The sequence below is a fragment of the Podarcis tiliguerta genome (assembly GCF_965153285.1).
Source record: "Podarcis tiliguerta genome assembly, chromosome: 8".
NCBI classification, from domain to species: Eukaryota; Metazoa; Chordata; class Lepidosauria; order Squamata; family Lacertidae; genus Podarcis; species Podarcis tiliguerta.
Window position 1 is genome coordinate 35,954,014 of NC_139541.1, and position 14,917 is coordinate 35,968,930.

Sequence of the window (14,917 nt, forward strand, 5' to 3'; positions counted from 1 at the left end):
CAAGGTGCTTATCATAAAAAATGAAAACAAGACGACAAAAAAGGCACAGATTTCCAGAACATTTGCATAGGCTAATGTTCATGTATATTTACATGCCAATTTAGAAATGATTACTATAATTTATATAGACATGCAATTCATCTCACCATAGTGAGGGAGATGGTGACCAGGTGAGCTATGGGCCTTCCAGGGGTGGGAGAGAAACTTGGTTCAATTTGCCTTTGAAGATAGGCCTGCCACATTTGTAATTTCTACAAGACATGAACCAAAACACAGCTAGCCTTCAGAACTCACACTTCACTAGACTTTGCAAGCAGTCAAGTGATATAATGATGCACATACTAGGCAATGGGGGTAAAGTGTGCCTAGAAATATGTACATTAGGAGAGAGAGCATACAAAAAATGCACTATATCAGGAGATATTAGGAGAAATTCTCACTATAAGACATACCTCTTTACTCTGGCTTTTGACACTTGAGCTGTATATTTTTTAGGACCCACCTATTTTTGTGATTGCAAGCTGTTTTAAACTGTTTTTAGTATTGTGTTTAATGTTGTGGCCCACCCTGGGACTTTTGGGTGAAGAGAGGGCAATAAAGAAATAAATAATACTGATGAATTTTCATGGGGTCTTCTTTTTTAAGTGACAAGCTGATGTGGAAATGTGGAGAACTGAACTTTAAGATTAGAAAAATAGGAAACTGAAAATGACTGCTCCAGTTGATTAATAATAATAATAATAATAATAATAATAATAATAATAATTCAACTTATTATTTATTAAGCTTATTAATAGCTTTTTTATTTATGCAAAAGTAGCTCAAAGCAATGAATAAAATCAGCTTTAAACTAAAACAAAATAAAATCTAATACAGTCTAACTAGTCACGAAATTAAAAGACGCCTGCTTCTTGGGAGAAAAGCCATGACAAACCTAGACAGCATCTTAAAAAGCAGAGATATCACCTTGCCAACAAAGGTCCATATAGTAAAAGCTATAGTTTTCCCAGTAGTGTTGTATGGAAGTGAGAGCTGGACCATAAAGAAGGCTGATCGCTGAAGAATTGATGCTTTTGAATTATGGTGCTGGAGGAGACTCTTGAGAGTCCCATGGGCTGCAAGAAGATCAAACCTATCCATTCTTAAGGAAATCTACCCTGAGTGCTCACTGGAAGGACAGATCGTGAAGCTGAGGCTCCAATACTTTGGCCACCTCATGAGAAGAGAAGACTCCCTGGAAAAGACCCTGATGTTGGGAAAGATTGAGGGCACAAGGAGAAGGGGATGACAGAGGATGAGATGGTTGGACAGTGTTATCAAAGCTACCAGCATGAGTTTGACCAAACTGCAGGAGGCAGTGGAAGACAGGAGTGCCTGGCGTGCTCTGGTCCATGGGGTCACAAAGAGTCGGACACGACTAAATGACTAAACAACAAAAACATTGAAGGGCAACTTTGAGCCCCCTGCAGGCCTCCCTTCTTAGGGTCCTTTATCTTTAAACTAGACATGGAGTACACAGCCTTTCAAACATATAGGTACCTAAATGGGAAGAGGGACTTGAGTCTTGACCTGGAACCAAGGATTACCCGTCATGCCTTCCTCTTCCCATCAGCCAGACTTGCAGCTTTCTGGGATAGCAGTAGACTTGGCAGAGGTGCACATGGGACTTCGTATTCCAAAACTGGCACGTCAATTGGAAACAAATGAAGAAAATGAACACCGAATCTTGGCTATGCCTTTTCATGTTTGAAGGAATCACTTCAGGTATAATAAACTTGAAGGGTTACTTCAGGCATACAAAAAATGGTTTTTAAGGATTCGTATGAGTTCTGGGGAAAGCTCCAGCAATGAGGTGCTAATTAGATTTCCATTTGCTAATTAGATTTCCAGTTGTGAAGTTACCTTCCTCCATGCCCTCCTTGCAACAAAAATATTATTTTTCTTCATAAATCCCATGTGGGAAACACATTGAAGGTTTGATAAATAAATTATTCAAGATACATAACATTTTCCCCTCTGTATAAACCAGGGAAGTGACAAGTTAGTGTTTTGGTTTTCTTAAAACTGTAACCCCTCCCTTTTTATCTGAACATTTGCAGTTACATCTTGTCAAAGCCTACATGGCTACCTAGCAAATGGATTTGTGTGCTCAAAATGTAGAAAGACAGAAACTAAGTAAAGCAGACTTTTATTAACCTAACATTTCAGAAAGAAATATTATTATGATGGGCATTCTTCTATCAATATAAAATACTAATGTTTTACAATTCAAGCCTATGCATATATGCTGAGAAGTAACCCTACTGAGTCAAATAGCACCTTAACACCCCAAGACCCACCGGAACTGTGTCTAGGATTGCAGACTTGCATTTCCAAAGAACTTTCACCACAATGAAATTACCCATGACTTTTGCACACTGCAGAGACTGATGGGGAAAGTCCTAGATCATGGAGTGAGAATCTGTGGCCCTCCAGATATAGGGTTCCATTTCTCCCAAATGGAACGTCCCGCAGGAATTTTGACGATAAGGCAAAGCACAAAAAGTGACAAGGTTTGGGTCAGCAGATGTCCAGCTATCAAGTGTCACCCAGACTTGTTTTGTTTCTTTCTCTTATCTGCCTTGAGTTCATAAAGTGCAATCTATGAAAGAGCTGAAATTAATTTGCAAAACAAGGTGCACGAGAGAGAATGATCGAGAGAGAAAGAGCAGCAATCCAAGCTCCATTTTTTACTTATTTGAAAAGTTTCCAGCTTTTTTGGCAAACTGGTGCTCTTGATTCAAGAAGGCTCATAATGGGCAATTTGCATTTCTTCATTGCAGTGTTATACAACAAACTGGAAACATGTGTCAAAAGAAATTGGCCTGCATCAAAGAAAGTGCTGCAAAATTAAGACATTTTATTTTCTTATAATACACACACAGAGAGAGAGACACACACAAAACATGACCTTTTCTCAAGACAACACAGCCAAAGGGCATCCAAATTTTAAGGAAAGGAAAAAAGAGAGAGGAAAGACTTTCCATTTGAAATAATTAATATGTTTTGGTGGATTTTCCCAGTTTTTGTGGTTTTGTCATACAACATACTTCCAAAGAACTCTGTTGAACATGCATATTTTGGACGGAGTTCTTTCTGCTTATGTGTAGCAGCTACCAACAGCTGTCTCTGCTTTAAAAGTAAAGGGATAAAGTTTCATCACTGCCCTTAGTCAACAGAAAGAATTAGTGTTATGTTAAATGGGCCTGAATGTTTTTATAAAAAAAATGGCTTTGAGCAATGGCAGCTGGAGCCAGAAACTTATGTGCATGTGTACACACACACACACACACACACACACACCACTCAGAGCTTTTCATCCGGGCCCCAGAAAACCAAAGCTTTGCTTAAAGAGTTGATAAAGGCTCACTGACCAAAGACTGTTTCAGATGCCAAGGATATCTTATTATTTGAGGCACCAACTCATGTCTAAAAGATCCAGCTAATCAGGATTTCAAATCCAAATAAGTGGTATTTAGAGTATGTTCATCAGACCAGCTGATTGCTGCATGATTTATAACTGGAAACACCACAAATGGGTCTTACGCTTTCCCACACTTAATCACATGACCGCAACTGTGCTCTATTCCCAGATTTCTTAGTTTCAGTCTTAGCATCTCATCAGATAGGATGCTTCAGACATTTTTTCATCATATTTGGATCCCAAATGTTTTTGCCCTGAGCTTGGACCTACCAAATGGCTTGAATTCTGAATGTTTGGAACAGAGGAACAGAGGAAGTTGGCTTTTACTAAGTCAACCCATTGTTCTACCTTGCTCAGTATTGTCTACACTGACTGACAGTGGCTCTCTGGGATTTCAGACAGAGATCCCTTCTAGCTCTACCTGGAAATGCTAGGGATTGAACCTTCTGCATGAAAAACAGGTGCTCTATCATTGAGCTATAGCCCCTCCCTGTTTATGTTGCAGCAGCTAAAAGATGTGCAAACTGCTCTCAGCACCCTCAGAGCTATGATACTTTGCTGGTCTCCCTCTCCTTCTGTGCTGATGCACAGACTAGGATGGAGGAGACCTGGGTTTGAATCACCCTTCAGATGGAATACGTCCCTGAGTGACTTAGTGAAGTTACCATCTCTCAACCTACCCTACTTTACAAGTTGTCATAAAATTGCAGGAGGAAGAACCTTTGGGAAAGGGTCTTAATTTAGTGGTAGAGCACCTGTTTTGCATTCAGAAGGTACCAGATTTGATCCCTGGCATCTCCAGGTAGGGCTGGGAATATCCTCTGAAACTCAAGAGAGTTGTAAACAGTCAGTGTGTGTAGATGGAGCAAGGGTCTCAGTGAGCATAAGGCAGCTTCCTACATCCCTATATTTATGTGTCTATCACACTGAGCTCACTGGTGGAAGGGTAAAATAAAGAAAGTGTGTACGTGTGTGTTTTAGGTCCTTTGACATTTTAATGTCCTTTGACATTTCTTGGCATTTCACTGACGTACGAATCTTTACATTCACCTAGAATTTCATGGAAGTGAAATTTGGTAGTGACATGGACATGATATTATGGAGATACCTTCTAGTTCTAGATCACTGTTCTTCAACCTTTGGTCCCCAGATGTTGCTGGCCTACAACTCTGATCATCATGACGCAATCTAGCCAGTGGTCAGAGATGATGGGAGTTGTAGTCCAACATCATCAGGGGACCCGAGTTTGAAGAACACTGTTCTAGATCATGAGATGAATTCCAAATGATGGTAAAAATCATACCAGGGCATTGCTGCTGTGATTTGGCAATGGCTAGCAGCTAGACCCCAACCCATCTGTGCACACAATTCCCTGAAATAAAATCAATTATGGCTCCTTTAATTAAGAGTACAATCGGATTTGAAACAGTCTCATGGGCTACCTGTTGAAGCGATAAACAGATGCATTGCACAGGCATTGTTCACCCATTTTCCCTGTCTAGTACTTTGGCAAGAATGAAATCTTGACAATCAATGCTATCTGGAGCCATTATCTTTGCTCTACCTTCTATAACACAAGCTGGAGAAGGTTGGGAGTCTCAATATAAAATTACCCTATGTTCAATTTAATTGGCCTCTATGGAGCGGTCAAGCATGGTCTCAAGTATCTAGTGTTACATCATGTGCGATGAGAAAGCAAGGAGGCATTCAACTGAAATTGGGAGACGCTGATGAATCGGGTGACAGGTCACCTCATATCTCTCCCCTCCCTCGCAGGAGAGACATTCCTCATCTCATTTCTCCAGTTTGCCATGTGCCACTTTGCTGCTGTTTAACACAGGCTACCAGAAATGCAGAATAATGAGCCTAAGCTTATAGGGGAAAGCTGAGAAGCTGATTTATTTATGTTGTGTGAGCTGCAGTGTTAGCATCAGCAGAGCCCCGCAGGAGATTGTACCTGCATATGTTTCTAACCTTTAGGATCCCAGGTTTCTTTCAGGACTCAAAATCACATCTTTTCTCCCCACTCCAACGATTTCAGATTGTTTTGAAAAGAATTCCCCCCCACACACACAACTGCATTTTTAGACTGGATCCATCATCAGCATCATCCATTTATTTATATGTCACTTTTCCACAAAACTCTGTCCAAAGTGGCTCACAGAATATCAAATGAACTATAACAATGCAAAAAAGAATATTAGAAAAATGTGAAATAATCAGTAATCATAACACTATATCAAAATACAAATACAAAAAAATCCATACAACACTGTAAAAAACAATGCAAGCAATCCGGCCTAATTGAAAAGCTTAAAACTAAATTAAACAGGAGGGAGAATGATGCCAAACAGAGAAATTAAATTGGAACACCAACAGTTGTGTTGTATTTGCAGGCATCGGGATGGAGATGGCTCACTACAGAGAGATCGCTTTTTCCAGTTTCCTTACTGTGACCATATCGTGGGCTCCAGCATCTCCTAGATGCAGTTATTTAATCTTGCACTGGTCTTGCTCTTTCAGCAGAAATGCCCTTTCTGTTTGTTTCGGTGTAGGTACAGAAATTCTGCTTGAGTTTCTTCTCTGTACACTTCAATGGAGAAACAGCTCCCATCGAAGAAGAAGAAGAAGAAGAAGAAGAAGAAGAAGAAGAAGAAGAAGAAGAAGAAGAAGACCTCTTGCAACCACAAAATTGCTGGATTGAGCCTAGGGTTGCTGCTTTGGTTTTGTTTGTTTGTTTCTCCTGCTCTTGCATCTTTAACATTAATTCAACACATGGATGTTAAGCAGGCAAAGCTTTTTCCATCACTTATCTCAACACTAGTGAAGACTTTCCCAGCTTACATTTCAGGTTTCTGATAAATGTGGGGCCAAAAGAAAAAGAAAAAAAGAAAAATAGTTGGGTCATGTGTGTATACTTCCTTAAAGAACTGCAAGACCTTGATTGAATCTTATTGAATAAGTTTATATTGCATTGCAAATGAGGGAGGAATATTCATTAGGGAATTATGCTTATTTTTGGTGCAAGTTGAAAAGCATAATTGAGTTCAGCATAGTTAAAACGCACAGGCATGTAACAATTGAGAGAAAACTGTGCACAGAATTATAGTTAAAGTTTATATTACATACAGGTACACGTACTTTGGAATTTAGACTATACTAATGCAAAGGAAAGTACTACTACTCTTGCTATACTATTAAGCATAGTAACAATACAGCTGAATGGCAAACTCTGTCTCCAGCAGGTCAAAACGTCATACTAGGAAAATAAAAGTTCTGGTTTACAATGTCTCCCTTTTCACTTTCACAATCATGTCTCCATTTTATTAACCAGCAGGCCTGGATTTGCAATTTCTCAGGTTTATGGTACCAGATACAAACTGGTATCTGTGAAATAAAGCATTTTATCCCCAAGCATGCCTAATGGTGGAGCGCAGATGGGTTGTAAAAGATTTTAAAACAGATCTCTTTCAAGGATATTATACTACCAAAGTTGTCCGTAGACTTTATAGCAGCCAGTTCCCAAGCTCCCATGCACTGCCCAACTAAGGCTCAAACAACATATAATGTTAATCACATGTAGACACGCTTCAGGAGCTGCTCTATACCAGGAGACCAGCACATGAAGGGGGGAGTGAGAGGGCTGTTAACCCTATCTCCTCTAATGCTTTTCCATCTCTAAATGCCCTCCCCCCAAGTTGCTCTTGGTGACATGGAAGAAAAGAAATTGGCATGCCCAAAGTAGTGGACTTTTGCTGTGGTCAATCAAAGGGAAGTGGGGCAAAATCATTTTTGTTCACAATTTAATGAGAAACTACACCTTCCAAAAATGATATGTGAACCAAACACACACTCATCCTTCGAGATTCACACTTCTCTGAATTTTTGAAGCAGTTTTGCCTGTATTGGGAGGAAGCGTGTATAGATATTCATACCACAGTGTAAATAAGACGCATAGGTGCACTGCACATGGGGAAACGGTGTGCAAAAATGTGCACATTGGCCCCAATGGCATACCAAAAAAAAAAGGATCTATAAAGAGAAAGTTGCACTACAATGCTGATGGATTTCCAGGAGGATTTCTTTTTTTTTAATTGTGAATTGCCACAGAAATATGGAGAACTGAATTTGGGATCGGGAGCACGAGAAGCTGAAATTGAAAGGTTCGGCCGTCCCTAATTCACAGGTGAAATAGTGAAGGTGAACACACACACCTCCCTAGTCTCAATTAGAGACCAAAGCTTGGGTAGCTACATTAAATATAAGAGGAAAATGTCAGGGGAAGTATGCTCCCCAACAAACACACACTCACACACACTCGTGAAGCTTAAGCACACAAGAAGTGCCCTGCAGGATCAGGCCAGTGTCCCATTCCAGCCCAGCATTCTGTTCACACAGTGGCCAGTCAAATAACCACTGGAAGCCCAACCAGGAGGACCTGAGTGAAACAGCTTGTGATTCCCAGAAACTGGTATTCAGAAGCATACTGCCTCTGACAGTGAAGGTAAACCATATCCATTTTGGCTAGTTGCCATTGATAGTCTTATCCTCCATGAATTTGTCTAATCCTCTTTTCAAGCCCTCCAAGTTGGTGGCCATCACTACCTCTTGTGGGAACCGATTCTGTGGCTTAATTATGCGCTGTATGAAGAAGGACTTGTGGCAGAAGGCTTACTCTTCTCACAATATATTATGCACATTAAGCAAACCAGCTCACTTAGCATAGCTTATTCTGAATCTGAGCACCAAACCTAGCAATATTTATGTATATTGGCACAAAGCAAGTCTGGTCCTGGAAGAAACAATGCAGATCTAAGTAACTGGAAGCCTCTGCAGAGCTATATATCCACTCAAGTTTGAACATATTTCTTGCACATTCAAACCAACTGATAAAAGTTATATTGGTCCCTTGCTAGCTAACCCATACTAAATGTTATTGCTTCACATGCCATGAATTCTAAAGCACTTTCTAATGGAGATATTATTTTTAAAGAGACGGGATGATCTATTGGTAAGGGACTGTTTTGTCACCCAAAATCACTTTTTCGCCTTCCTCCAGTGCTATAATATTCAGAGATTGTGCACTGTCGTAAGTCTGACTCCTACTGAAGTCGAAATAATAATTTTGGAGCTGCAGAGCGAGCACAGAATTTTGTATAGCCTTTATCATGACAAACTGGATGGGGAAGAGTTTTGTAGTTTAAAACCTGCTCTGTCCACATTCAAAGTAGCTGACAAACTATTATTACAATTACTATTACTATTTCTCTCTATTTCTGATGTTCAGGTTGGGAATATTGTTAGATGTGTAGCAAAAAAAAAAAAAAAAAAGCACCACACACAGATACAACAGAGACCCGGAGGAACTAAGGTCAGGGCTGGTGAAAGCAACTCCGTCCCCTGTGTCAGAGATGTCAAGGGTCCTTCCCGAGCAAGGCATTATGGGAGGGGTGGACCCAAAAGTTGCCTGAACAACTGCTGCTTTACTACATCAGCAGCAAATACTATTTAAAACAGTCTATTCTGTGTCAACGTCCAGGGGCCATTGTCAAACACTGTCTTGCTATCATAAAGCTCTTCCCAAGTTCTTTCAACTTATCCTCACAGGGTTTGGTTTCTAGAGAACTCCAGGAGGATATTTCCTGGAACAGGCCATCCTCAAGTCAATGCAGCTCAGCATTTTATTTCCAACGGCACCAAGCCACATAAGCTCAAAAGCAAAATAGGGCATTTTTTTTTGTTTGAGTCTTTATCTTCCTTCATTTAAATATTCTTAGGGCAGTTCATATCATCAAGCCAGCACTAGCAATGGGACAACATTCGCCCCCACACCTGAGAAAGCAAATTAGCAATACAGCTTGTCTCCAACTGAGTCCTACTCAGAGTAGACACATTGAAATTGATAGGCCTGCGTTAAGTCATGTGCATTCATTTCTCTGGGTCTAACTCTGAATGCCACTCAGTGAACTCATGGCATATACATTTCAACCCTCCAAAAGAGGAGAATCCCTAGTTGTGGTTGTGGTGTGCTGAGAAGGAACATCCAGGAAGGTCTCTCTCCCCCACCCTCAGCTTCTCCCACCTGGGGCAGCTGCCTCCTCCTGCCTAATGGTAGGGCCTACCCTATCCCCAGTCCCTATACTCACCTGTGTCCATGTTGTTGGAGAATAGGCTGGACAGAATTTCTGGAGCTTGGTGACTCTTCAGTGGTATTCTTATGGGGATCTGTTGGCCCTCCAGATGTTGCTGAACTCCAACCAGTCCCAACCAGCATGGTTGATGGCCAGGGTTGACTGGAGCTGCAGTCCAGCAAACCTCTGGAAGATGCCAGCTTCTCCATCCAATATTATTATTATTATTATTATTATTATTATTATTATTATTATTATCATCATCATCATCATCATCATCATTAACTATTATACCATCTCATTTGAAAACTGATGCATCTCCTTTTAAACAAAAAAGGCAACAGGGGTGTATGTCACCATTTGCATGCCTTCGTCATTCTTAAATTGTTAAAAATGGCCCTTTCCTGCCATTTTTTAAAAGAAGCATTCCCTGTCATTTTTCGCCCGTAATTTGTATGAAGTACTTAACATTCAGAACAGATCCTTTGTAACCTTTTGCCTAAGTTCCTCCCCCCCCCCCCCGGCTTTCAAAAATAGAAGAAGTGGGGAGGGGGGAACCCACCAAGCGCCTTTAAGTATCTCAGGCCTGGCTTCCTTCAATATACAGGCTGTAAATGTTTTACTTTGATTTGAGATACATGACAATAAATTAGGGGGTATTTATCAAAGCCGCTTTGTTGCATTGCTGACAAAGGCGGCTTTTTGCATAAATTACTGCATTATACAAATACACTTAGCTGAATCTAGTTTCTTTGATGTTGGTGGAGGAGATTTACGTTCAGCCGAGTTTTTTATTTATCTGCCCTATTCACCTCAACAAGAGCCGGACATATTCCTCAATTAGTTCCATACTTCTAGAAATGACATATATATCTCACATCTTAGAAACAAAGAAATTTAACCACCATCAAAAATAGGGGGTGGGGGTGGAAATCACACATGCCCCCGTGAGTAAAAGGGGGGGGGAAACTACTGTACACCATAAAGAGTAAATATTTAGTCAGAGCACTATCTTTGAAATCTTTGTTCTAAAAACACTTTGAAAACTAGTTAAGTAAGCTAATTTTTTAGGTAATTCTTTTTTTAAAAAAAACAAACCCTCTTTGCACAGAGAAAGAGGTTGGGGGTTGTAAGAGTTTGTCAAGACTTCATTACCAGACTAAGTAAACACAGGTCTGCTTCAACAAATGCTTGATATTGGAAGAAGTAGGTTAAAAAATGATTTTATTTTTTTAAAAGAGAGCTATTCCCAGTGCACTTAAAATCCCTCTGAAGCTACGTTTCAACCAAAGTCTCTCCCACCCCCAGTGAATATATAATATGCCAATAAAGAACGTCTTAGTCTAAATGGCAAATTAAAATAGTTAAAAAGGAGCTTGGTGAGTGAATAATTAGCTGAACAGAAGCATTTCTGAAAATTGAATATCTTCAAACCATATGCCCGCTGCTTTTTCAGTCACCTGCCTTCCTCACAACCATAATTTCAGATTATTTATTGTGCTACAAGGTCAGCAGTTCAAAGTCAGCCTTCCCTCTCCCCCTTTTGCCATCAGTGACTCAAAAGCATGATGGCTGCCACAGCCATGGAATTAAATGTGGTTCTATAAACCAAAGGAGTATTTGGAATTCGGGGTCAGTATAGTAGATGCTGAAGAGACAGGGCTTGTTTCACTTAAACTAGAAGTGCAGTTGGCAAAGTCTCAGCAGGGCCGGTGGTCGGTTCAAGCAGACTCTCGCTCAAGTGTTCTTGATAAGACCCTATGCCCGCGGGGTCAGACTTCTTAATTGCTCAGGCATCTTAGCTCCTAATTAGGGTTGCCAAGTCGGGAGCATCCCATACCATGAAATTTCAGGGAGACCTAGGGGTGGCCCCACATGATGCCACAGGGGTTGGGCCCCAGTGATGTCATTAAACATGATACATGAAGCATTAAGCACAGTTGCTGAGAGCATGTCATTCAAATAAAAAACAACTACTGAGCATATTTGTCACTGGTTGGAAATTAAGAAGCCAGCAGAGGAGCAACATCAGACCTCAAGGCAGCCCTGGTGGTAGAAAGCTCCACTGAAGGAAGACCTCAAAGAGTGGACCTCCTGCTCCTACCTTTTCATTTGCAGAAAGAGAGGTCCACACAGCATCTTTCGGCTCCATCCCCAGTTTTTAATATCACATTTTTAGGCACAAATGTCTGGATATGGCTTTTATGTGCTAGGTTTATTTTATTTATTTTTAATAAATAACGGCCACTTTTCATGTGCTATTGATGGACTGACATTTACTTGGCTGTGTCAATCATTATTTATGTCTGTCCGTATTTGATTTGAGGATAGGAAATAGCAGATAATCACACTACTCATATTGAAGTAGTCAGGCTAAAAAAAATAAATCAGTAATTCTGTGTCCTCCAACTAGATTCTGTATCAATAATTTGGGAAACCTCACATTCTTTATTCAAATTAAAATGATGTGAATCCATTTGAATATTTGGGCATCGTTTTCAACAAACTTATGGGCTTTTATCCCAGTCTTCTCAAACTCGGTGCTTTTTAGATATTTTGGTCTATTTTTGAATTTTCATTATTTGGTGTTATTTGGTAGTAATGAGAGCTGCTAGTTCCCTTAGCTCTGAAGCAGTCAAGGGCAAACTTTGTAGCATCTCCAGCTGGCCAGCTGCTATTACCAAGGTATCACCAAACAGAAATATGAGCAAAGATTGTGCAAAGAGATGGGAGCCTGCGGCTCTGCAGACATTGCTCAACTCCAACTCCCATCAACCCCAGTTTACATGGCCAATGGCCAAGGATGGTGGGAGATTTAGGCCAGCAGCATTTGGAGGAAACCAGAGTAGGGGTGGGAGTAGGACTGGTTTAATTGCATCACCACTGGGAATCTGCTATTTGGGAATTCCAACCAGTCTCACTAACAGCACAAGCCTAAACACATGCAGTTGGAGATTAGCCCCATCATGTCCAAAGTGATTTTTAAAAATTTAAATATTTTCAGACCACAGTTCCATATAAAATATTGCAAAGTGGCATACGACCTACTTCCACGTACCTATGCTTAGGATTGCAGTTTAAAAGTGAAAGAAATTATGACTGGAGGCCATGGAGATGCACAGTTTAAGAACACAGGAAGCTGCCTTCTACCAAGCCATACCATTGGTCCACCTACCTCAGTGTTGTCTATGTGGGGAACCTTTTTCAGTCCAAGGGCCACATTTCCATCTGGGGGACCTCCTGAGGGCCACATGCCAGGAGTCGGTGGAGGCAAGAAGCAAAAGTGAGTGAAGCAATAAATGCAACTTTTACCTTTGTACAGGTACATATAGTATACCTTTGTATAGTTTTGACCCACATAGAGAGATACACACTATTGTCAAAGTTCAAGGACACATTCCAGCCAGGCAAAAATACCCAAGGAAGGTATGAAATAGGGGTAATGAAGGGTGTTGCCTAGGGAGAAGATTATGGCCTGGGAGGGTATGAAGGACCGGATGAAGAGACCCAAAGGGCCACATCTGCCCCCAAGCTTGAGTTCCTAAACTGGTTGGCATCAGCTCCCCAGGGCTTAATCCAAAGGCTGTAGTGGACCCATGGGCCTGGGCCCATAAGCCAGCTCGTGCATGTGTGAACAGTTCCACTGATATAAATTTGGAAGCTCAGAGGAAGGGGGCATTCATATGTGCCCACTCAACTCCTTTGAACTGCAGATCTGGCACCATTTCAGGTGCCACATAATACTCATTTCACAGTTGCAATAAATAAATCTTTAAGAATGGCCATACCTATTTGTTGGAACTCTTGCCTATTTTCATCTAACAGGCTCTTTTGCGGTACTCTTCCCAGTGCCTGCTGGGAGACGTTTTCTAAGCAAGTCTACCCAGACACGTAAATGTTGATGTGCTTTAATTTCTAATTTTAATTATCATTCAATGTTTTAAATTGCTTAAACTGTTCTTTATTGATAATCTCAATATTTAGTGTAAACTGCTTAGAGGTTTAACTGCAATCAAGAGATATATAAATTTTGTTAAATATATGTGTGCTTTCATATATTGCATTATGAAATTAAGACAGATGAGCAGTTCACAAAAAGTTACTGGTAAATGTACTGAGCAATAAGGCAACCCTCCTCTCCCCATGTGTCTTTGTGTCCTCGAGAGTCCAAAGTTTCATAGAGCATAGGTTTAATCACAGATACAGTATCTCTTCCATATCATTAGTGCTATTTTAAGTGGGGGAAAATGAATTTTGACTTATTGCATTTTTAAAAAGCATTTTCATATGATGTTCACAGCTATTGGGCCCTTGGGGTTGGAAAGAAGTATAAAAGCAAACAATAAAAACAAGCCAACAACAATATACAGTAACAATGTAATAATTCTGCTTTTAAATCCTCTTTTAATAGAGAGGCGGGGTGAGGAAAAGAGAAATTTGTCAGGTTTTTTTTTTAATTGGAAAAATTAGAAGGTCTGCTTTACTGTTTATTTGTTTTTAAATTGCATTTTCAACTGTCATTTACAGCTTCTTGGGCTGTCAAGGCTGAAAAGCAGAATAAAAAGAAACTGCAACAAAAGTAAATTGTGGGGGACGGGGGGGGGGGACAATCGCAATAACAATCCCAGCAGCATTTCCCCTCCAAAATAGCGCTCAGATTACCTTACGCAGCCGTGATGAAATAAATCAGCTTTAAAATTCTCTTTTAAAAGAGGGTGACGGGGGTGGAGGTGGGGGGAGAAAAGGAGAGAGAAGAAACTAGAGCAGGATGGGGGCGGGGGTGATAAAAAAAGAAATATATGACTGCTGAAGGAGGGAGTAATTAGCACTCTCTAAAATTGGAAACTCCCAGCCCAAACTTCATTCTGTAACGCGGAGTCCCAATTGGGAATTCTTTGGCAAGGCAGGAGCAAATGCACTCTTTTCTGCTCACTGCCAGCCATTCCTTAATCTATCCAGACAGCAGCATGTAAGAAGGTAAATATGCTCTATTGGTAAGCACAGCCTTAAGTCATTTTGGGGTGGGTGTGTTTGTTTTTTTCTCTCTCTCTGTATATATATATATATATATATATAAATCTACGAAATCTACGAAAGCATATATATATATATATATATATATGTATATATGCATGCACGGGAACCTGTGCATCCAACATTTCTCTGAAAATTGTTCTGTGCACAGAACTATTTTAATAATAATAATAATCTATTATCAAAACTGCTGATGTAATAAGGCCCCTGGTATATAAAATACACTTAATAACTCAGCTTTAGTAATTTATTGTGAACTGAGGTGCATTCTGCTTGATTCCATTTCCCA